Genomic DNA, 24,986 nt, shown 5'->3' with positions numbered 1-24,986 from the left:
GTAATTAAGAACTTTGGCTAAGAGTGCTGACCATCTTTAACATTTGGTTTCCAATATTTCACTGGCTAATAACACACGGCAGGCAGGTGGAGAAAGTGAAGAACACACATCTAATTCCTAAGTGTATGAAACTACAAGTGTTATGCATCACTTCTACTCCCGATCCCTTAGCAACCCATTAGTTACACAGGCACACCTAAGTACAACATGAGAGCAAAACTAAATAATTGTGGGGTACTTGGGCCCTGGCATAAACTCAACAATTCAAAACGCAGCATGTTCCCCCGATGGTGACTTAGCATAAGCATAAACAACACAAATGAACAAAGGTGGAAGACAGGCTAGTAACGGAGGAAGCAGGAAGGTCTAATTCTTTAAAGCAGAGTTTGGAAGAAAATATGATATTCTACAATACATAATTTAGAAAGGGTATAGTCCCAAAACACATTAAGAGGGAGCCTATATTTTTGAAACAAGATGAAGAAGGGAAAACAAGATTCAGTAAAACTCAGTGACACTAAACTTAATGCGCTCAGAAAAACGCAAGCAATAAAAATATTGAGTGATGAAGAATATGGCAATGAATACACAGAAAAATATAAATGGGAATTAGTGACTGAGATTATTATGTCACTACCAAGCTATGAATTTAGTAGTCATGAAAGCAGAAACTATATGAAAATAAAAGAATAAGCAACTGTGAAAAACTTCAGTCCTTGTAGATGCTACCGTATAGAGCACAGCTTCGTAAACAGAAAGGAGTGGGCAAAAGACAGATGTTGGTAAGATTAAGATTCAGTTTAGAAGACAAAGCTATAAGCTATGGGATTTCATTAAGGAGGGTCCCAGTAAAGGTGAAGAAAGAAATTGATGGGAGAATAACTAGTAAATAAAGCTAAGAAGAAAAATCAAATAGACAAAAGAAATTTTCACAACATATATAAATCCTTTATGAAGAAAACATTAAACCTATTAAAAGATAAAATATAAAATGAAAATGATAAAATAATACATATTCTTATACAGAAACACTGTTACACTATTATTCCTGATCAAACAATATAAAATGTTCTCGTTTGAAATCGCAACTAATAATTTTGTTTTGAAGAACTAAATATGCTGACACCAGAAAAAGAAGTGTGAAAAGATGTGAATTTATCTTAAATAGGCCAGAAAGAAATGGGAGCAATACCCCTCTTAAAAGTTGAAATATACTTTACGGCTAGAATACCTAAATCAGTAGGACAATAAGCATACATGTATAATGTTGACAACATCAAAATCTGTACAAATAAACTTTAAAGCATTCGAAAATGCTGCACAGGAAAAAGGGAGCATTGCGTATTTGTGTAAAATAAGATGGATATGTCAATAACAGATGTTAGGACAGTCCAGTTACCACTTAGAAAACAAAACAAAATAATCAACTGACTCCTCTTATGTAATTTTCCTTACAAGTATTATACTCCACAGTTACACTCTCAGCCTTTTCTGTCTTCACATTTATTATGGCTTTATCAATATAAAAATGTATTCTGAAAAAATCAAGTATTTAAATAGAAAATATAATGAATACACAGACTATTACTAACAGAAACCATGAGAAATACTTTGAAACAAACTCAGAAGCCATTCTGTTTAGCATAGGTAAAATAAAATTGAAATCAATTTTTAAAATCATAAATGGGAATACTACACAAGAAATTAAGGCATGCAAACTGGGAAAATAACTGAGAACTAATATCAAGCAATGGCAACTCCAAATACTTTTGAAATAAATCTGTCCAAAGAAAACTGGGCAATCTACATGAAGTGATAATTTATAAAAATGTAAGTGATTTTTATTTGTAAACATGAAAAATCTTCAATTATAAGAAAATAAAATTATATTCAGAACTTTTTCTTTAACAAATGAAGACTCAAGAATTTGATCATGTGCTGTACTGATGAGGATGACACTTTGTACGCTGCTGGTGGAAATGTGTGTGACAGTATAATTCAAGAACAATTTGGAAACAGCTATCCAAATTATAGTTATACCTGGTTTTTATCTCCAGGTACGGTTATACACAGACACAAAATGGTACAGAGAATACTACATTTATAGCATTGGTTTACAACAGGAAAAATTACCAAACTAAAGACTTCTCTACTTTGTATAACATCCAAATAAAAGATCTGAGAGCTGGAGATATAGCTCAGCGGCACAAGCGCTTGTCTAGCAAGTGCAAGGTCCTGAGTTCAATTCCCAGTACCAAAACAAAAAAACAAAACTGAGATATATAGATACGCTAAACACAAACACACACAGACATACACACACACACCCACACACACACACAGGAAATTGTTGAAGGTGGGAGATGGGATAGCTGCTGTCTGAAACATTAAGCATGGCTTGTACATCTGCTGATACAAGAAAAGGTAAAGAAACAGATTCCCTTCAAAAATTTGCTATATATGATATACATCTCACAGAAAACTCAGTTATCAACCCTGACTTTCAATGTGTAAGGTAATTCACATTCATTTATTTTTTTAAGGCTAAAAGCTTCTTCAAGGGCCTTTGAGAATGTGTAAGTTCTAAAAATTATAAAATATATGGACACTAAAATTATGAATTTTAAATAAATGGATATGCAGCTTTACATTTCAATTAGGAAATAATCTAAATCACTTTGGGTTTGGGTAAAGCGATATTTAACTACAACAGAACTTCACTTTAACATGCCTTCAGTGTAGGCACCAATTTCCAAAAGAAATAACATCTAAAGACCTGTAAAAGGTACTGAGGCTTAATTCAATGTAAAGTCTTAGTTTAAGACATAGATACTTTTAAAACAGTAGTTTACTTTGGAAGAAACTAAAACAGTAGTTTACTTTGGAAGAAACAACCTGATTCCCGATAGATGAACGGTTGAATATAATTACGTATATTTACATGCATTATGTATGTAAAATAGAGCAATATTTAGCCACAAGAAATGGTGTTCTATACCTGTTACTACATGGAGGAACCTTGTGAACAGTATACTAATGAAATAAGCCACATGCAGAAGGATTTTGTATGCTCCCATTTCTATAAAAAGTGAAGAACGAAGACTAAAGTACATTAGAAATGACTGGAGTGTGCAGAGATGGGTGAATGCAGTGAAAGTTCTTAATGGATACACTGTTTCTCTCTTGAGGAATGGAAAGATTTAGGACATTATGGTGACGGTTCCACAACATTAATTAATGCCACTGAATCTTACAATTAAAAATAGTTACAATGAAAAATGTGACGGTGTCATAGTCCATATTCTGCTGCTAATAACACAGTCTAACAGACTGGGCAAATTTGAAAGGGGTTTACTGCAACTCGTGGCCCTGGTCCAGGGGTGAAGAAACCACACGTGGCAAGAGCCTTGCTATCAGAGTCTCAAGGCGGCACAGGGCATCGCAACACGCTAAGAAACGGGCAGCCGCGAATGCATGAATTTAGTCCCTCTCCCTCTACACGTAACACTATGAGCATCCAGTCACAGACTCTCCATCCAGATGACGGGATGTGATCCTAATCATTCCAAAGACCTGGTGTCTGAATACCACACTCTCAATACCTTGGAATGTGGATTAAATTCTGAAATTTTAAAAATAAGGTTAAGATGGCGCTCTTGGACGACCAGCACCAACTGAATACCTATGTGGGCGTTTTTTATGGTAAAATTCTAAGCATGTGTTCCTATACTGCCTCATACTATTTGGTATTGCTACATTTCAGCAACACCAAATATGAAGAAAAAGCACAGAAAAGAATAGTAATAATAAAACATAAAACAGATTTCTACATGAAAAAATATATAAAAGATCAGAGCTCAATAAAACCCAAGCTAAAATAACTGAAATTATTGTAAACGTAAAAGACGTACAATGTGAACATGGCCATGTACTGAATCTTACATGCCTAATGGAACTTAAACCTTGAAAACAACATACTCTTTTGAAGTACATTACTGTGTTTCACAGATTAAAGCAGTCTGCCAACTGTAAGCAAACAGCTTCAAGAAACATTTAGGAGAATTTGCACATTCTCTATCAGCACCAAATTAAGAAAGAAAGTGAAAAGATACTTAAGCTACATCTCTATTCTGTAGCATTTGACATCATGCAGACTAACTATGCTGTCACACAGGTAACAGTTTACTCATTATTACAAATAAAAACCAGAACTCATGAGTAAACTAGCAGTATGTCTTATACTGGAAATATTTTAGATCATTTTTAATATTACAAGTGACCTAATATATTTCTATATAAAATGTAAACATATATGTACTGTATATGAGGTTTTATCTGAAATCCACTCTCAGTACATTTTCATCATATCAGTTAATTATCATTCTTTATCCAAGGAGGCAAACTGAATAAGGAAGAAATAAGTAGCGCTTGGAGTCTGTTTTTGGTGCTTTATTTCTTCAAGAAGACTGCAATTGTGCTGCAGAGAAGTATCTGCAATTCTCTATTAGACCCTGGTGGTCATGCATCAAAGGCAGACTTGGTCCATTAATCCTGGATGAGGTGAGAGCATCATGTATTCTGTGATTGCACAAACATGGCTTGATGCCTTATTGGTATTCACAGTTTCTCTCCAGGGTGTGGTTTTAAAGAATACTGGAGATGGTCAGTCCTTATGATTCAAACCTGGATCACTAGCAATTTTCCTCTCACCCATCTTCTGGAAGTACCCTGTATATGTGTTATAAGAAATGGTAATGTGTTCAAATTTCCTTTTGCAGCTTATCCCAGAACCCAAGAACTTTAAATGGCATTTGGCCCAACCCCAGGAATTTTATTCCACATTAAATCTGCCTTCCTGTGACTTTGCAATTCAAAATCTGCACTTAAAAAATCAACTCAGATCAAGAACTGAAATCAATGTCAACGTCCCTAGAGTTTCTTGTTGAATCAGATTCTTTGAACATTGAGTGCCTTTCAAAACATCAACTCATTATAATGTTTATGTTTTATTTTGAGGCGTTTTTCATTTTCACTCCTTTGAACCTCTGGGATTTTATAAATAGTGTCCTTATTGTGGCCTGCTTCTGGCTTTCCTCACAGACTCTGCCGCGAGTCTCGGAGTAGAGCAGCCTATTTTTGTGCTCTCTTGAGGAGACTTATTCCCTAGTTCTCCCTCACTGTGAGACTGGTCAGGGCCGTCGGCTGCCTAATGTTTTGATGTCTCTCTCCATTAACTAACTCTTGCCTTTCAACCGTTGAGCTTTAGTTTCTTGTTTACTGCTTTCCTGTTACAGCTCTTGGCTTATTGCTTCAGTCTGTGTGTCAATGAAATCCTTGGCAACTTCCTGTGTCAGCTCTTGCCCCTCCTTCTCCACAGACTGCTTTCAGCAATCCGGCTCTGCAAACACAGGCTGTCAGCAGCTCCAAGTGTGGATTTTATCTTCTGTCTCCTAGAGTATGCTCATTTCCATTATTATTAAGAGGCAGTGAGGCTGATGGCTGAACACCTACAAAGTATCACTGAAAGGCACAAGGAATAAATCCTGTTCAGGATGCTAAAATCTCATATAAATGTATATGTACTAATTTTTAAACTTTTAATCATTTTAGAGTATCCAGACCACATGCAAATACTCTCTTGTGTTTGCCCTTAGAACATATGCATTCTGTGATGCTTACACTATTACTCATTCTATCTTATATGGTATTATATATTATAGTTAACTGTATGTGTCTATACCCTTATAAGACTGATATCCATTTCCATAGAAGTGGCATTTCAATCTTTGGATCATAGTATCTAAAGCAGTACAAAGTAATAATGGGTCTCAAAATATGGTTGGTGAATTTTACAATACATATATATGTGTGTATATATATATAAAACTATCAGTGGAGAAGTTAGCCACCTATACTATTAGCTTCTGTATAACACAGGGAAATCAGATATGCAACAGAGAATCCAAATAACAAAGGCTTACATACAACATGTGCAAGTTTTCTCAGGCAATAAAAAGCCAAGGAAAGACAATCACTGGTATCCATTTGAACTTCAAGGACATCAAGTTAAACGTCTCTAATATCTGGCCTTCCTTTTACTTGAAGATGAAAGGTGACTGCTCTAGTTTAACTCATCATGTTTACCAGAAACACAGAAAGAATGAGCCAAAAAAGATAAAAGAAAGTCTATACTAAACATAAAAAAGTAAAAAACTCAGAAATTCCATCAGATTTCTGTTTACATCTCACTGGACAAAATTATGACAGACTGTGTCCCACAGCTTTAAAAGGCTATGAAAATGGGAAAGGTGTATTAGTTTTTGCCTACAACAGTATTAAAATTCAGCAGGTAAATACTGAGCAAGAAGGGTGGTTCAACGCACTGAGGTGTGCATGTAACTGCAAGAGTCAATGTGTAAATGAAAAAGATTAATCATGTCAACTCCTGGCTGCTTCACCACTGAACCCAGGGCGGCTAACTGAATCCAGGCATTTTGATCCACGAGCTTAAAAGTCTGAGTGAAGGTGCAGGCTTCATGGAACTCAGCACAAGATGTGTTTTTCTTTTCATTTAATGCCTTTATGGACTTAATGTTTTTCCTGAGAATTTCCGTATACATGACATTTACTGTAACAAGACATAATACCTGCTTTCAAGCTGTCGTCTGTAAACTGAACTTGGTAACAGCAGAAGTAGACGAAGAGTCATACAAGTGACCACTAAGAGGTTCTTAACTCAACCTGGGTGCAGACTGGTGCAATTCGGATTTTAGTCTGTGAAAGATTATCATAGGCAGCCAGTGTAAAGTTTAGGTCTTAAAAGGTGAAAATGACCCACCAAATGAAAAAAGGCACTACTGGCATGGGGGCTGGGTACATGAAGGCACAGGGAGGCAAAGAAAGTACAAAGCTTTTTAATGAAGGAAAGCACAGAGTTAAAGGGTTGAGGACAATGGGAATAAAATGAGCTAGGAGACAGGTAAGCAAGAGCAAAGGGTATTTTTGGACAAGAGAATGAGTAATTTTAGCTGATTATTAGTTCTACGCACAAGGAAAATTAGCCTTCTCCCAGTAGGAACAGAGTTTTTGGAAAAACAAGGCTGGAGAGAGGAAATTCAATTAATTTATTTCAATTCTTTAAAATATGAAAGCCTATACCAAAATAGTATCAGTAGACCGGGAGAAAGAAGGGATAGATTCCACAGACATTAAACGAGGCCAAAAACAAAGAACATATCTACCAAACGCTGTGATGGGGGGTGTGTGTGTGTGTTAGACTGGCAGAGGACGGTAGCAAAAGTGAAACAGAAATAGGGTACGAAACACAACTCTGACTCTTTCACTCATTGCTGGCTCAGCAGCGATGGTTAAAGTGATTTTTCCAAATGTTAGTGGATGTCTGGGGTAATGTACTACCTTACACTAGTAAGACATAATACTATACATACCTGCTTTTATTAATGATCATGATATAAACCATTTGGCTATTGAGGAGCTTAACAATATGCTATTTAAAGTGTTTCAGTTTAGATTAATGCAGATTAATTGTACTACTAATGGGGCTCAGTGTGGTATTTCAACATATGCATAGAGTGTGAAGTCGTGAAATCCACCTATCCACCTCACACTCCCTTGCAGTGTCTAGTACTTTCTATCACACATTTGGGTTGACATTTTTTTAGAGAATATATGTCTAGTTTACTTCATTAAAATAATGCGCACAGTTCCATCCATTTGGTTGTTAATGACAGGACTTCATTCTCATTTTTGGCTGAATAATATTCCTTTGCCTATATATACTAACCTCTATCAATTTATCTGTTGATAGGTACCTACATTGATTCCATCTTAGTAAGTGTGAATACTGCCACATTAAGCATGACTTTGTAGGTATCTCTTTGGCCCACTTACTTTTCTTTGGATATATGCCCAGAAGTGGGAAACTGAATCATAAAGTAGTTACTAGTTGTGTGTCCAACTTTTCAGCTTGCCTGGCCGACACTAAAAGGACAGCAATTATCTTTGGCTGCATAAAAAATATAAAATATAGTTAACATATAGAAGTAGGAAAACTTCCTTTTTTAAATATTTTCATTACAATATTTTGAAAAGAAGGCAAGCAGCCCTTAGGCTGTGGGTTAGACACACCTTGAATAACTTCTTTGGAAATGATCCTAAAACCCAGGGAAACAAAAGGAAAAACAGACTAATGTTATAACATCGAACTGAAAGGTTTCTGCACAGTGAAGGAAACAATCAGCAATGTGCTTTCAGTTGTGGCTGAACAGCCTACTTTCTCGAGCAAATCTAAAGCACTGAGGAAGTAATACGTAACAGTGGATCTGATGGCAAAAAGCTGGCTTGTGCACACCGTGTTTTCATGGTGAGTGACACAGTAGCTTTCAGAACTGCTTTTTAATGAAATGAGAAACCTATACTCATCTTTATAGCAATTAAAGAATAAAATCTAGTACATAAAATGTCAGAAAAAAATCTCAGCCCATAAGGAATATGGTAGAAGCTTCACAAAGCCAATGCTAGTAATTATGTACTTAAAAGAGAATCGTAACACACACAGGAATTAGATTATGGTCACAGGTTCAGAGAAAACTGAAAGAAATGCTGAATCAGAATCACTCTCAAATTAACATTCAATTATTCTGTTTTTATATCACTTTTGATAGTGTCCCAATGCTCTCGAACTCAATCCCACTTTTCCTTGCTTGTCGCTGCTTATATCAGCTTATACCAATGGCAATCATGTGTCTTGAAAAAGCACAAAAAATAAGTTCCCAAGAAATCCCGGTTTCTACACAAGGAGATTATTTCTATTAAAAAAGACTTCAAAAACACGGGTTTCCTCTACATTTCTGCACTGAGGAATTGTTTGTACATAAGGACAAATTAGTAAAATTGAATAAGGATGATTAAATTAGGTACACAGCACAATAGTTATGTGCCAACTTCAAGGCAACGCTCAGCTAGAATGATAGTCTTTCCAATGTATAAACCTTTTAGCTTCACTATGCTTTGCCTGTAAAATAGAAACAACAGCACCTAGTTCATACACAGTGAGAAACAAATCGGTTCATACGGCGCTCAACTCCCAGTCTGAATTGCAGTAAGTCTTAAATACAGATTAATATAAAGAATATTTCAACAACATCCCATGAAGTAGTGACTTGCTTCTTCTTTCATAGATGAGACTGAGCTTCTGAAAGTCACCAAATGTCTTGTTCAAAGTAAAACTTTCCCATGGTAATGTGAAACACAGGTCTGCTATGGCAAGTTCATTGCTCTGATTTTTTTTTCATCCTTTCAGCAAGGCAAGAATTACTATAAATACTGTATTAAGCTTACACCTTCACCATCAGTCATGAGGGAACATGCAGAAGAAATTTTTTTAAAAAAGGAAAGCAGTCTTCTACAAAAAGCCTTCCCCTGTAGTCCTGCAAATGATCAAGTTTAGAACACAAACTGTATGAAATTGTTAAAACAAGATAATTTAGAAAAGAGAGAACAGAGAGAATTACTTCCAATTATCAAATTCATAGCAAGGTGGTTTGGAATATTATGTACAGTTAAGTTTGCAATGATGATTTAATTATCTCCCAAAGACTAAACTTTAAATGCAAGAGAAAAATAAGAGTTACAAAGGAGGATTCTGGCTGCCAACTTAAACTGAAATCTTATAGCCTGGGGGTAGGGGCGATCTGGGGCATTTATACATGACGGTAGAAGGTGTTTAAGAGACTGATTTATGATTCACAGATGAATTACGGTCATATTTGCAATTTCCACAACTATAGGGAAGATGCTGGTTTGGAATAAAATCTAAAGACTTGGATTATTTTTTTTCCATAGATACTTTAAAAGTAAAACATGCCTGGATTCTCTTGTTTAATTATTAAAATACCCATTAATTTACCAGGAAGGAATTATTAGTAGTAATTCAATACTTATTAGCATGAAAAAATTGATTATCTCATATAATTTTCATTCCAGTGTATATTCAACTTAATCACTTTATTAGCTTGAAATAAAGTTTAGGAATTAGATACTCCCAAAATTTGCTTTCAAGTTGAACCACTTATTCATGGGTAATGGAAAAAGAACCTTAAGTGCCTATTTCTAGACATATGGATTAAGTCAATCTAGCATAAAAAGAGGGCCTACTGCCATTTAATAGCAAAACAAGAGTAGAAAAAAGTGTCATTTCACATCAACATATAATTATACAATCACACCAGGGGGCGCTCTTAACACTAAAATGATGGATGACATATTTTAAAACACGTGGTGGACTCAGCTGGCCAAAGGAAAGATTTTTCTATGTGGTACATAAAACAAGCGCTTATCTCTTGAAAATGTTTGCTAGCAATACAGTTCCTCTGGCATCCAACTGTTTACATAGTTAAGATTATCAAGTTAGTCCATCAAGTAAAACATTTTCTGCTGACAGAAAATATTTTATTTTGGAGACATGTGTGTACTTAGATTGGCATCTGTCTCTTACTTTTTCTGTAGTTGTGCTGATTCTCTATAATAGAGTGTTAAAGTCTACATACAACTCTTCAAAAGGGTTTCAGGATGAATTTAATACTGACAAAATTTCCTATTAGGCTTCTAGGGTTTTTTTTTCCTCTATTAAGAAAAGAAGATTGATGCTCAAATGGTATCTAAAATTGAAATTAATCATTAATGAAATGCTAACTTAGGCAGTATGAGCCATTCCCACATTTTTTCCTTACCTGGTGGAGCCAATGAAGCCCAGGTGCTCTTCTCAGAAAGATCAAGATTCAGTTCCCTAAAAACAAAATCAGATAATCAGGACGAGGCTTCAGATAAATAAAGAAATGAAAAGGATTAGTGTAGATTATGTTAACAAGAGAAAAATCACCATGTACCACTCCATCAAAAGTATTTTCATAGAAAGCACATTTTTATGAAATTCATTTTATGAACCAATTCAAAGTTGAAATGCAAACCTCACAAAGTATGTGAAAGGATGAGAGGCTAACAGTCTGTGTTCCTACAGTAGAGAAACGGTCTGTAAGCTCTTCTCAACACACCTAGTTGAGAATGCTCCCTTTTCTATCAGCTGCCTCCAGGAGTCACCATCCTCCTGGCCCAGAGTAGATATGGAGAACTTTGGCCAAGGCTTTCCTGGTACAAGTGCCTGGCAGTCAGGTTCCTTTGTGATGTGAACTCAGGAAACAAGAACGGGCTTCTCTGCTGTTGGTGTTCGAAACCAAACTCACCGTCTTGCTTATACCTCAAATACTACTGAAAGAAAAAATTATTTCAGAATAAGGAATTTAAAAATGCATTTGTTAAATACTTTAAGAATGAACGCTAGAAAGTCCAATGCCATAAAGCAGATTTTAGCATGGTTTTGGAGACTGTGGGGGTGTTCTCCCAACCTGATAGGTGTGCCCAGTTCCTGTCTCACAATACTGACCAATGGACATGAGGACAAAGAACAGGAAAGATGTACTAGGAGAAAGATTCTGAGAGACAGGAAGGGTCCGAAGAGTGGGTGTCTTTGCTGGGTTTTTTATACAGAGAAAGCATGTCACAGGATACCTTGGGTCAAACTATAATCAACTTACATGGTTACAAGTACAGCTACTATTAATCCAATAGAAAAACAAAGCATGTAGAGAAAACCAAAGGCATTCCTGCAAGGGTTAGGAGTGTTTTGGTCATCAGTCTACATGTTCATGACATTGTTTCTACATGTTTGTTATACTGTTCAGGCTTACTGGACCAAACAATGTAGGTTACAGAACAGCTCTGGGCTCTTATCTCTGGGGAGGCCCTCAGGTCTAGCCTTTGTGTCTGGGTACTGGGGTCTAGTGTCTATCAGTTCAGCCTTGATCTCAGGCCTGGCTTGCCTCATCTCTGCTGTGACTCTATTTTAGGCCTGATCCTTTTCTAACTACTGATCAATCTCTACCTGATAGGGGGACAGGAAGAAGACAGACTCATAGGATGAAAGGAGAATAGGCTGAAAAGAAGAAATCCTACAGGAAGGATATGTTGAGAGATGGATGTGTGTTGTTCTAAACTAAATTTGTGGTAATCTCTTCCACACTAGTAGAAAAGTAATATAAGTCCTAAGTTTCTCCATCATTCGAAGTTTAAGAAGGTATGAAAGAATAAAAAAAAGACCAACAAAGAAAAGCCCAGTGAAATACAGGATAAAGTAAGAGAAAAGCCTTTCTCTAAGAGCCGTATCACCAGCTTCCACTCAGAGGAACACACAAAAGACAAAGGGCAAGTTGAATATGCTGACCTTCCACAAGCTGTTAGGTGATCAGCAATCAAAGCGACATGAGAATCCAGGTCAGCTACCTCCATTCTAGCCTCGGAGTACTCCTCTCTACTCCTTCTAAACGAAGATAGGAGGTGGCCTTGATGCTCTATGGAAATTTGCAAAAGCCAGAAAATAGTATGGTTCTTTCTGCCATAGATGCTCATTCACTGACAATACCAGTTCTTACACTGAAAGCTTTATAGTCGATTTTCAACACTTATGAAGTTTTCTGCAAATTCTTTGGATGGAGAGGGTCCCTGTAATCTAGCCAGCTGTTCACCACTAAGTAAATGACATTCACCCTTATTAGACACTTTGGAAGATCCAATTAGTGCCAGAGCTGTACTATTTGACTGTTTATAAAGCTCTGAAGGTTGACATTTCAAAACTAGATAACAATTCCATTCAAAGTTGGCTCACTTTAATTGCTAAAGTGGCCAACATAACCTATTTTAAAACTTTCATTGTTATAAAACATGTTTAGATTGGCTTTTAATTTTCCTAAAATAATCAACAGAATCAAATCAAATGGGCATGTATTATGGTCATAAGCTAACTTGGTGAACTTAGTTAACTTAGGTTAACTCAGTAAAGAAGCTGCCTGCTGCTTTTGGTAACATCTCAACTTTGTATGCAAATGTGTAGCACTTATAATGCAGTGTCACACACAGACTGCTGTGTCTTAATGTTACTAGGATTGGACTATTATCTAGATGTATTTATCATGAGCATTTCATGTTCCTTTGGTATTTTGAGAACTATTTCTTCTCCATTCATCTATGAAGATTTATTGAACACTTACTTAGTCACATAGAGCACCAAGTTCCACTTGAAAATAAAGTATTAACATTCCTGTTTTAGAGGACACATCTCAAATGTATCCTTTTATGGCTTTGATATATTTTATCTATGCATATCTACGCATACACAATATACAATGTATGTATATGTCATAAATGTATACACATACGCATATATACTCCCATGTACTCTGCAATGCAATTCCCACTTTTGTCATGAACTTTTCTCCAGGTTTTGCTCCATTAACATGGCTAGAAGATTAAATCAATTGTTCCTAAACTCCACTTTAGTCTTCATTAGTCTCAGTAATGTTCTTGACATTGCAAGCCACAGGAAAGTCTCAAACTGGATCAAGGTGTAGAGGAGTTTTCAACTTCTTACTGGTATCTTTCATATTTTCTTTTACATGCAGCTCTTCATTTGAATGTATGCTTCTACATGCTACGACCTCCTATTAGCTTTACATTGATGCAACATCTAGCATAAGTATTCAATAAACATTAACTGCCTGATTAGCAGCTTTCTAAAATGATATGAGGTTGCAACGCTAAAAACGGAAAAACAAGCAAATGAAAATACACATATATATGTATATAAAATATATACATATATGCTGAGTAAGTGCCTACATAATTTTTAGTTCCTACTTTTATTCAGCAATTTGTTTAACAAAGTGAGAATGACTATTTTTTAAATATATCCCTATAACTACTACATTTAAAAGTTAAATCTAGCCCAGTGCACTCTCACAGCTAGTACAGAAAGAGAAATACAGACTGTACAACCATACTTTCAACAAAAGAAGTATTTCCTTTATTAATGACGAAAACTGCTCCTAAATGAAAAATCCTAAGAATTTATTGACAAGTTTGTTCAATTTAAGGAAAAATCAGAATTTATCTCTCAATAGTCTTAGGAAAGATGAATAAAATGACTTTACATTGCTGAAACGAAGGTATTGAAGACACTAAGATACAAATGTCCTCTCAGGATTAACACTATGATTCTACTGACTGTCACTCTCTGTGTTCCTAACATACATATCAGAATATAGCGGAAAAGCTGGTGTTAAGTAAGTTCCAGAGTTTACTTATGTTGTTTTACTGTTAATTCCTTGTACTTTTGCCCTGTAGCATACTTATGCAGGACATAAATTCTGAAGTACAACTCTCAGTAATTTTGCAACTTTTCTTTGTGCCACTTCAAAATACAAAAGCTTAAAAATACTATCAAAATTCATTGAGTCCATTAACCTTCCTTTATGTCTGTTGTGTAGTTAGTTTTATCTGGGGTAGAGGAAACAGATTCATAAATGTTTTAAGAGTTTAATTCCTTTGGTTCTCTCAAGGAGTGGTATAGCTTGAGCAAATGGTAGTTGTATTTTTAGTTCTTAGAGAACCTCTCTATTGATTTCCATAGCTTGATCAATGGTAGTTATATTTTTAGTTCTTAAAGAACCTCTCCATTCATATAGCTGCTATAGTATAGTAGTTAGTATTAACTACTAAGTTAATTCCATACAATAGAGACACATGAGTATCCATGTTTATTGTGATATAATGTACAATAGCCAAGATAAAGAATACAGCCTAGATAAATGAATAGAGAAAATGTGATATATATTATGTAAAATTGATTTAATAATGTAATTGTAGTATGTATATTAAAGTTCTGGAAAATAGGTGTATATAAAATGAATGCCTGGCCAGTCCAGCCCTCAATTAGAAACAGGTTTACAAATTAGTATTATAGCAGTTATGTGTAACTTTTGGTCTTTAGCCATGCAATATCCAGTCATGACATTGTTTCCACAGTAATTTTGGCTAATTATTTTTTTCCTTATTCTCTTTAGTGTGATTATATTATTTACTTGTTATCCAACTAGGGTTTGTAGTAAGACCTTGCATTCTGTTTTAGCTTCCCCTCACTTCAGCATGTTTTAATTTTTGATTTGTTTAATGATATAAAAGATATTCCTATAATTTTATGAGTCAGAGTCACACAAAGGATAGAATCGCAGAATTGTGATTGACATATATTTTCATTCATTTGATTTTGCATCATCTAAAAATTATAAATTTCGTTTTTGTTCCATTTCCATTTCATCATATAGATTTCCTACATGAAGCTGTGTGTAAGTATAGGCAAAAGAAAATTTAAAAGCAGAAGAATCAAATGTCTTAATTTTAGGTAACTCAAGAGAATGTCAATTCTGATTCATTAAAATTATTCTGATGGTATAAATCTTAAAATAGCCATATATACTGAGTAGAATACAGAGCAATTGCATTTAAATTATACTAATTAATTCTGCAGTAACTCATAATTACTCATTTTAAATACAGTGTCATATTAACATATGTATCAAAATTTAATATTTTATGGTGTTCTCATTTACTTTGGATAACTGGCTGCCTAATACACTGAGTATTAAAAGAAAGATTACAGATCCCAGATCCCAGGAAAGTTCTCCAACAGCACAGAACTGTGAACACAAAGAGCAGATTTCAAATTATGAATAGTTTAATTCTAAAAGATAGTATTCAGGATGATAGCCATTAGCTATATGTGGCTATTCAAATTCAAATTTAAATTTGTTAAAATAAAATAACCACACTGGACAGTGCAAACATTTTCATCTTTCCTAAAAATATTATATGGTAAATTCCACAAGATTAGTGGTTATTTTCCTCGTTCCAGGGCAGTGCCTTAATAGCTACCCAGGACATAGTTGTGAAAGGAACACACAAAAGGAGGATAATACCAGGAACAAAAGTTAGCAACATATAACAAGAGATGTTTATAGTATTTAACATTTTGTTAGTTAACTGATTGTGTCAATTTTAATAAGAAACACCCAAGTGAACTGGATCACCATAGTTCTGGGTATGGCTGAGGGGATTTCCTGGAGACAGAAGACCCTCGCTGCGGAGGCTCGTGGCCTGCGTATAAAAGGCAAAGGAAGAAAGAAGGGTCTCTTCTGTTTCTTCAGAGGAGTGCCAGTCTTCACCTTCTCTTTGGAAGTCATCTGGCCTCCAGTGCAGACTCTTCAGCCTCTAGCACTGACCCTTCAGCCTTCCAGCACCAACCTTTTAGCGTTCTATCACAGACCCTCAGCCTCCTGACAGGGACTCACAAGGGACACAACAGTGAGCTCCAGGCCTTCGACTGGATACTTTGGATCTCCAGTACACAACAACCTTTGCACTTTTCTACGCCTGACTCTGTGGGCAGCCACTGTAAGCCAGTCTTGTAAATCCTAATATATTTGTGTATAATGCATTAAATCTGTTTCTCTAGGAAGCACTGATTGGTAACAAACATAACTCAAGAATTTGTATAATACAAGACTTTGGTTTGTTCTTTTTATTTTTTTTTTTTTTTTGGTTTTTCTCCGGTACCGGGAACCGAACTCACGACCTTGCGCTTGCCAGGCAGGCGCTTTGCCGCTGAGCTAAATCCCCAGCCCCAGTACAAGACTTTGGGTAAAACCTATATATCCAATAAATGAAATCATTAAAATAATAGTATGTTCTATAATACCATAAAGCCACTAAAAACAAGCATGGTGGTGCATGCCTGTAGTCTCAGCACTCAGGAGGCTGAAGCAGGAGGATCACTGCGGGTTCAAGACCAGCCTGGGCTACAAAGTGAGCTCAAGGTCAGCCTGAACTGCATAGTGAGACTCTCTCTCAAGAAACAGAACAAGACCAAAAAACGAAATAAATAAAGCCAGTAAAAATCAATGACTTCATTTAACTTCCATAATTAAATAAATTAATATTTTAGTAGAAAATAATTATAAAAATACAAACTTAAAAACTAAGTGGTAGCTAGTCATATATATACATATATACATACATACATATATATACACATATTATTTTTCATTTCATCGGTCTGTAATTTATAGTTTCTATAATAATATTTCATTCTGTCATACAAAAATGTCTTTGTTATTTATTTTCTAAAGTATACATTTAATCTATACTCTAGATCTAGGATTGATTCTTAAAGAAAATATTATTTAGCAAATATTATGTCATTTATTCAATTATACGAAAAAAATCAATGGTATCTGTGTAAGAATTTTTAATGCATTCCTACCTTAAAAATATAACAAGAATGACAAATATATGTTTATCAGCATAAAAGAAAATAACAATGCATTAATGACATGTTCCTGAATACTAAACACAGGAAACTATCCATGTATATGGTGCTACTCTAACTTATGGGTTAAGTGACCAAAAAATATAAAACAAAATTAGACATTTTTCTCAAATCTGTTGAACTTATAAATACAATGATAAAAATATAATTACATAGTATTAGATATCTTACTATAATAACTGGAGCAGCATGTTGAATTGAAGTCATTTTTTTGGTTAGGTATTTAGGTAGAATCCATTTTTTTGCTATATGAATATCACTAACAAGCTGAATTTGTGTTTAAAAAGGAAAAATCAGTTTGAATTAGAGTCATGAGCCCTGGGTCTTCCCCGCCAAGTGAGCTGGGGGGCTCCAATCTTCTTTTCTACACTTAGGGGTGCCATGCGTGAGAAGGTACTCCACATAAGGCCAGATACGCTTTACACTGCTACGGCACTCCACACTCCTATGATATATAGAGTTGGAAGGAAAGAGTATTTTAATATAACTGCTCACAAAATATTTTCACAGTAGGAACTGAAATACTGGAACATTTCAACATATTTATGTAACAGCTAAATTAAACAAAGAACAAGTAGAATTTCCCAGTGGGAAAGCTACAGAAGTAGAAACTGATCAAAAGGAAGAGTGTTTATATATATGTAGCACTAACGTTTTAGTGAATGAGAAAAAAGTCTGAAAACACAACCCTGATGCTGGAGCAAAAAAATAAAAGAACTGTTTATTTTTTTTTCTCAGCCTTTGTTCTTCATAGTATAAAATATATATGATTGCAATAGATACAGTTTTCACCTTATAAATTAATTTTAGCTAATATTCATTAACATCTATGTAGGATAACTTCCTTGTAAGAGCATAAAATAATATATATGATACGTAATATACAGTAAGGTCTGTAAGAATTTATGTATTTTTATATCCACAGAACAAATATAGGCAAATAGGGATGAAAACAGAACATACTAAAATAAGAAATAAATGGATTAATTTTAGGGATGGTAAATTCAAATATTTCCAATTGTAAGTAAGTGAAGTAAAACACAAGAGGCAAAGAAAATAGTCAAACTGAAGAGAGCTTTCTTGGAAAAAGCTAACAACTCAGTGGCTATGGATTTCTGTCCTTTAAGAAAGCAGGCCTGAGGCAGCCAGATCTAATAAATTTCTAACCCAACTATATGCTCGGCATGGTGGCACATGACTGTAATCACAGCACTTGGCAGGCTGAGGCAGGAGGAGTGCTGGAAGTTTGAGACCAGCTTGGGTTACATAGTGACCTAAAGGCCAGCCTGAATTACATAGCAAGACCCTGTATTTCTCTCACACACACAAAAGCCAAATATAATCATATTTTTTCTGGTTTTTATTTCTGGTTTTTAAATGTTGAAAACTAATTTTAACATTTTACAACATCATATAATTCAAATAGACATATTTCTGAGGCATATGCATTTTGTGGGCTGATAGTTTTACAACCTCTGTTTTATTAAAAGCAGCAGCAAAATATTTGTTGACACTGTATGTTTCAGATGCTTAAAATCCTACTTTTTCTTACACAGACTTGAGGTAATTACCATCCCACTTTCTGTAATTTCCTGGGAATATTCAGAGTAAGAGAATGTAAATGTCCAAATAGTCGCATGCACCCAGTAAGAAGATTTCATTTCAAAACCGAGTGTGGCAATTCCAAAGCGTTCTCATATACACTGAAGAGGATATGTAAAACAGGAGGGACTTTGTAGATCTGTGACGGTACGTGAGATCTGGGCCAACAAAAGGAATGTGAGTGGCTTTAGAAGAACACAAGAAGACTGGAAGGAAGGAATGAGCATGGTGTTTTCAGAAGCAGCTTAGAGACCGCTCTGGTGATAACAGACATTTCATACTGGGAAAACTAAAAACTAAAAACAAACAAGCTAAAATTCATCTGGTTCGCATTTTATACTACATTTTGTAACTGCATATGTGAAAAGCATATGTCACATCACACTGACTCGTTTGTGCATTGTTGTGGTGCCAAAACCAGAAGGTATTCTGAGATACATTAATCTTGTTTTAAGTTCAGGTTTTAATACCTAGGTTTTACACAGTCCCTGATGCATCTTGAAAACACACAATATTCTCTGTCTATGTGGAATGGATATAATACTTTTATAACACTAGGAAAATTATAAACTTAATCAAACACATACATACAAATCTAACATGTTTTCAAAAAATCTCTGAGTGCTTACATGTTTGTGTATTCTGTAACTCTGACTCATCCTAATACACCCAAGTTGCTTTGCTTCTGTTGCACTGTTGCATAGACTTTAGTACTGCTTATTCAACGTGTTCCCTTCTTAATATGTCTGCTGTTATTAGACTGATCTCCTAAGAATTCTCTGAAAATTACATGTTCATTCTTTCCTCCCAGCAACACTTCTTAAAAATACTTCATTACCACTGTCACCCTTCTTTGCTTCCAAGACTACGGCTATATACTAAGGCTACAGAACTTCTCTAGAACACATACCTAGCTAGGAGTAATTGCTATACTGCACATAGAGAGTGACCTTCTCCACAGCTATGTTTCTAACCACTCATTACCAATTCTTTTCCATTTCTCCGTTTTACTTTGTAAACAGGAATTTGCAAATTTCTTGGTGATATCATAGAACAAAATAGTAACTGAACAAGGGAAAACCGAAAAGGCATTTCAAATTCAATGACAAGTGAAAATATTACATTTTAATGCATTTCTTTCAAACACAGAAAGCTGACTTTTTTCATGTCACTGTGTTCTCCGTTGTCCTTGGAAAAAGCTTAGAATTGTTCCATCTTTTCAATTTTAGTATCAACTCACGTCTAGGACCTGGACAATTTTAGCTAATTTTAGCCACTGGAATGATAGGTTTTTGCCACCTCCAACCCACCCTATGAACACTCTCTAGATTGAATTTCCTAAAGTACCTCTTTTACCATGTCACAATCTTACTCAAGAGCCTACTCAGGATCTTATGGTTACGGAAAGAAAGCCTTACACAGGTAGGGCTCCAAGGTCTGGGAAAAGCATCCCATTTCAGTTACCTGGGACTTCACAATTTAATTGTGATCCCATCAGAAGAAATCCTTTCTCATTCCCTACGGATATGCTTCCTCAGTGCCTATCCTAACGTTCCTATCTTCTGTCCAAATCCTACCTATCCTCCAAGGTCAGCTGAGATTTCATAAATTCCATAAAAAATTTAACTACTGACAACTGTTAATATTTTTCTCTGAATTTGTATGATATTGCCCATCTCAAAACATATTTTCATGAAGTTTATGTGCTGCTCGTCACTGTTTCTCCTATAGAAAAGGTGTAGTTCAAATAGATTACAAGCTGATTGAGAATTTCCTATGCAATCTTTTTGTTTCTTTTTCTTTTTTTTTGTTGCCCAATGTGCTCTTTTCAGTGCCAGAAATACGTTAGATATATAAAGATATAAAGTGAACTTGATACATGCTTTAAAACAGAAAAAAGTTTACAAAAGGCAATTTTATTAATTGTACGATTAACAAACATAGACTAATGCTTGTCTAAGAGATATGATTAGGGCAAATTCATGTATTGTGAAAAGTTTGAGGCAAAACTTTTATAAATAAAATTATAGTTTAATCATACTAATAGGTGACATTTAAATAAAATTTTGATATATGCTGTACAAAAGGAAGATAACCTCATATTTCCAATTTCAAACACAGGTGTTTTCCTAATGTCTTAGGAAAGCTTTTGATTTTCTAAAACAGGAACTGAAAAAGCAGAGAAGTATTAGCTTAGTTTAAAAAACAGAATTAAAATATAAGCCCAAACCTCAGACTATTCTCAGGTAGCCAGAAGAATGAGACAGGAGGATTGGAAGGAGTTCAACTTAGCAAGACTCTATCTCAAAATAAAAGACAAAGGAGCGGGGGATAGGGCCAAGGATGTTACTCAGTGCAAAAACCCAGGGTTTGATTTCCAGTATCAAAAAAACATCTCTCATGTATGTTCAATTACCTTAAAAATCACTGCTAAACATTCACAAGCATGAGATCTGTTAGAAGGCAAAGTCTGTTTGATATTTTCCACACAACAGTTCATGCTATGTTCAAAACCTACCAATGGCTACATAAATAAATCTGTAGTGTGGAAAGTAAATCTTGTTTTCAGTTTGAGCTTGCAATTTTAAGTTTTTAAAATAAAATCATTAAATAGAAACCAAACAACTCTCCAAACCAAGTCTCACTACTACTATGACAGATGGAAAATGATCTTCAAGATTCCTAAAAACAAAACAGAAATACATTAAAGGGGCAAATGAAGCAGAACTTGGTACACTGTGGGAGAAAAATGGAAGAAGGTGGGTACAGTAAGTCCGCAACTCATGAACATTCAAGTTATAAACTTTCACAGACCAACAGACCTCATAGTTTGAATAGTGTTAGATGCAAACAAATTGCAGAAGTAGCTCACATGTCTACAGGAGATTGTCACAGTTGTGCTGTGTGCTTACTGTACAGTATGACAGTGTACAGCTGGGGACCTCATGCATACTGGGTATGTTTGGTTTTTTATGCTTTCCATTGTAAATTTGTGCCAAAGATGTATGAAACTCAATTTGGCAGGCTTAGAAACAAACCCAACTTACGAACATTCTCACAAAATGGAACTCATTCATAAATTGGCAACTTAGTGTATATGGAGTAAGTAATTACACATTGTAGATCATGTAACTCAGTGTTAAGACTGGTGAACAACTGATCTGAGGTTTTAGAGCCAAAGTCAAGATCTTTAAAACCGCTTGAGCCCAAGACCTATGTTTTCTCATTTATCACTGTCTTTAAAATGCCTATTAGATATTCCTTCACTGTGTCTCTCCTTACTGACTAATCTTTTCTTTTTTTGGTAGGGAAGAGCGTTAACCAGTGCATGTATTTGGTTGTCTTTATGCAGACACAGATCCTGGTATAAAATTACATATGTTTTAGGAACTGGACTGCTCCACAAAAGAGATACAGTTTTACAAAATGGGCAAAGGTCTGAACAGACTTTTCAAAAATTCTTTGAAAAAGACAATCTGCTTGCCAACTTCCCTTACCTACACGGCAGAGGCCTGCTGCAAATATGGGCATGGTCCAGCACGAGATAAAAGGTATAGGAAAGGATGATCAACATCATTAATCAGCAAGGAAATATAAATCAAAACCATAATGAGTTATCCCACATCTGTTAGAGTGGTTATGACCTAAAAGACAAGGCATAGTACATTTTGGTAAGGGATAGGGAGCAGTAAACCCTGCACATCGTTGGTGAGAATGTAAAGGAGCACAGTGATTAACCAAAACAATATTGGAGTTCCTCAAATATTAAAAGTAAAACTATCATGTGATGCCACAACCTCACCTCTAGGTACTATATACCCCATAGAAATGAAATTGGCACCCTCTACTCTGTAGCACTGCTTACATGGCCAAGAGATAGAAACCACCTCAGTGTCCATCAATAGATGCCTGTATAAAGATATACAGAGAGAGAAAGAGAAAGAGAAATATTGTCATGTGCTGCAATATGAAAGATCCTGAGGGACATTAGGCTAAGAAAAGCAGCTAAACAGAAAGAAAAACAATGCATAAACTCATTATGTGGAATCTTTTTTTAAAAACTCAAATACATAAAAATAGAGCAGAACAGTGGTTACCAGGGATGGGATGAAGAGGAAAAGAGAAGAAATGGGTCAAAGAAAACAAATTTTCACTTATGTTTCAGACATAAAAATGAATGAGTCCAGAAAGCTAACATACAGCATGAAGATTATGGTTAATATTCCACTATAAAATGGAAACTGCTTACAGAGATTTTAGATGCCCTCATCCCCCACAAAGGTAACTCTAGAAGGTTACAGATAAGAGTAATTTGCCTGCATATAGGAATTAATTTTATGATCTGTATCAGAATATCATATAGAATTTAAATCTATATAATAGTGCCTTAAACATGACATAAATATATTACCTTGCACATCATCAACCCAATGTAAGCAGTGGAGGTAAATGTACAGTTTCGGGAACTCAGCTTCCTACTAATGCTGTGTCTTCTTCAACATGAGTATTTCACGGGCAACCATGGTTCCTTCAGATTCCTTTTTCACATACACATCCAGGCAATGGCAAGGGACACATGGGAAATCAAAATGCAGCCTTTTTTTAATGGCATGACCTAGAAGGTATCCTCATCACTTTTGTTTATATTTCATTGGCCAGAATGGCCAGAACTCAACCACACAGGCATATCTAACAAAGGAGGACGAAATACAGCCTTTGCTAATCAGATGTTTGCTTAGCTGATTTAAGATTACTAAATAAGTGCTTCTGGATGATTCCAAATAAACAACACATTGCACATTTTTCTGACTCTTAACTTCCTACTAAAACGAAAGTAGATTTTACTCATTCTTGATATAATGAACTAAGGGTATGACGTTACTATTTCTTTGATTTTTTTAAAGTTGTGTTTCAGCAGATTACATTGCAAAATATTTATCCCTTTTATAGTTATATTTTTCTTTTATTCAACTTTTAGTGTGTTTAATAATAACACACAAAACTTATTTTAGAATAGGCCACAAAAAGATTTTGTTCTTAGAGTTGACTGAAAGGAATCATTTAGGTCCCTTTTAATGACAACACTTTGGTATAATCAAAGAAGTGTTCTTTACTAAGCGTGGAATGAAGTCCATGGTTTAGGACAGTAGAAATGTACTGATAAGATAGCATGGTTTTCACTATATACAGAGCAATAATTGTGGCAGGAATGTACGTATATGTAGTATCTGTATCTATGTTCATGTATGTTTTACTCAAATTATATTCCTTGCATTCATCCACTGTAAGTTCTAGAAAAATCAATCAGCTCACCTAACTCCTAGATTTTAGCTTCTACCATTCTCCATTAAAAGGAATTGACTACTTAGAGAAATGGCTTATTCTAGGCCTTAGAGAAAGTACAAAATAAGCACAAAATAAGGAAATACCCAAATAATGGAATAAAGTACCCTTCTACCAAATACTAAGCACAAAAGGGAACAGTGTTCCCCATATAGTGAAAGAATCTCACAGACATCTACTTCCTAAGTAATCAAAATGAACACTGTTAGCAACAGGGCAAAGTGAATTCCTGTGCCTCCTGACAGGATACAATGAAAACAACATAGCATTCTTCCTGTGGATGGACGCCTGATCTAGCCTGCCAAAGGTGCCTAATCCAAAACTAATCGTGAGGAAACATAAGAAAAATCTAAATTAGGGAAATAGTTTACAAAACAACTGGCTTGCAATTTTCACAAGTGGTAAAGTCGTGAAAGTTAAAGAAAAGGTGAGGAAATGTTCTAGACCCAAGATGGAGGACCTTTTGGACGTAAGTGCCCAAACTGCAACCCCAAACCCACTTACTTATCACTAAGTGCCAACAGTACAACCTGAATACTGAGGTTTTAGTTTAGAAAACTCCAACATTAGTATCTTTTCTCTTAAAAAATACACACTCCCACACAATAACACACAAGCCATAGGTTCACCACCACTATTTTGGACTAAAGAAATCTGATACAACATAAATAAACACAGTATATGACTTTAAGTTCAATCCTCCTGCTACAAAAGACTTCTGTGACTAGACTGTGTCCCAATACGTAAA

General features: G+C 35.2%; 1 protein-coding gene across 3 annotated transcripts in view; it reads right to left on the bottom strand.

Moving 5' to 3' along the window:
* The window catches only part of LOC102030009 (cytochrome c oxidase subunit 7B2, mitochondrial), a 118,232-nt gene that overhangs the window by 70,275 nt on the left and 22,971 nt on the right, over positions 1–24,986 (bottom strand). For 2 of the 3 annotated variants that reach the window (XM_013518038.1, XM_005391898.2), the window contains exon 2: positions 10,752–10,807. The gene's annotated coding sequence lies outside the window, so the exon portion shown is untranslated. Of the gene's footprint in view, positions 1–7,911; positions 7,937–10,751; positions 10,808–24,986 lie in introns of those variants that run through there. The other variant, XM_005391899.2, reaches the window with a different exon arrangement.

Source organism: Chinchilla lanigera, unplaced genomic scaffold, assembly GCF_000276665.1.
Source record: "Chinchilla lanigera isolate Chin_1 unplaced genomic scaffold, ChiLan1.0 scaffold00042, whole genome shotgun sequence".
NCBI classification, from domain to species: Eukaryota; Metazoa; Chordata; class Mammalia; order Rodentia; family Chinchillidae; genus Chinchilla; species Chinchilla lanigera.
Note: the sequence above shows the minus strand (reverse complement) of the source record. Positions and strands in the feature narration are given on the sequence as shown.